Source organism: Schistocerca nitens, chromosome 6, assembly GCF_023898315.1.
Source record: "Schistocerca nitens isolate TAMUIC-IGC-003100 chromosome 6, iqSchNite1.1, whole genome shotgun sequence".
Taxonomy (NCBI): domain Eukaryota; kingdom Metazoa; phylum Arthropoda; class Insecta; order Orthoptera; family Acrididae; genus Schistocerca; species Schistocerca nitens.
Window position 1 is genome coordinate 649620426 of NC_064619.1, and position 1055 is coordinate 649621480.

General features: G+C 45.2%; 1 non-coding gene across 1 annotated transcript; it reads right to left on the reverse strand.

Moving 5' to 3' along the window:
* Positions 1-253: 253 nt before the first annotated feature.
* On the reverse strand, positions 254-337 carry Trnas-gga (transfer RNA serine (anticodon GGA)). The gene is given in 2 exon segments: positions 254-288; positions 298-337. It is a non-coding gene; the product is annotated as a tRNA-Ser (tRNA).
* Positions 338-1055: the final 718 nt, after the last annotated feature.

Here is a 1055-nt window from a genome sequence, read left to right on the forward strand (position 1 = left end):
CTTTTATCGATTAATTGTAACTGCAAACACGACAAATGCAAGAGCAGCAAGTCAAAATGATGACTGTTAGGAGTCTCAGCTGCTTGTGCTTGCAATGCTTCCAGAGAAGTCTCTCTTCTGGTAGAGAGGGCTGCGATGACTGTCGATGTTTATACCTGTACTATTGGGTTCTGAGCACTGTGGGACTTAACATCTGAGGTCATCAGTCCCCTAGAACTTAACCTAACTAACCTAAGGACATCACACACATCCATGCCTGAGGCAGGATTCGAACCTGCGACCATAGTGGTCGCGCGGTTCCAGACTGAAGCGCCTATAACCGCTCGGCCACTCAGGCCGGCTACCTGTACTATTGGATCAGCAGTTTGACTGAGCGCGTCAGTCACCAGAACAGATTATGAGTATATTTAAGTGCAGACTCCACGTATCTATATTTAGTTTCGGTCGAGGTTATGTGGGCCAAGACAAATTCACTATCAAGTTGAATGAATCACAGTACTCGATTATCCGACCAGAACGACGGGGCTTTCCCCGCAATCGGAGAAACGGAAATATTTGCTGATGGTAAGTCAGCAGTTGCAAGATTCTGTATGCTTGTTATGTTATACGTAGATTACGCGACGCGGTTGTTCACGAATAATTGTACTTGGGCCATGTCACGGATTGCGCGGCCACTCCTGCCGGAGGTTTGAGTCTGCCCTCGGGCATGGACGTGTGTGTCTTGTTCTTAGTGTAAGTTAGTTTAGGTAGCGTGTAAGTCTAGGTACCGATGACCTCAGCAGTTTGGTCCCTTATGAATTCACACACATTTCCACATTTGAACATTCTACTTGGCACCGCCGATGCGAAAACTTTCGTAAGGTGTGTTTTACATTCCGGCTCGCCATTCACTTTTTTCAGAGTGTGATGAAATCTTTCCGGCGCGTGTTTCGGATAATCAGGGTCGCTAAATTTTGTGCGTAAATACAATATCTTCAAACACACGACATAACAGATAAATACAATACGATATCGTAAGATATCTGAGCATTTTTTGACAGCAAATATTCGAAACC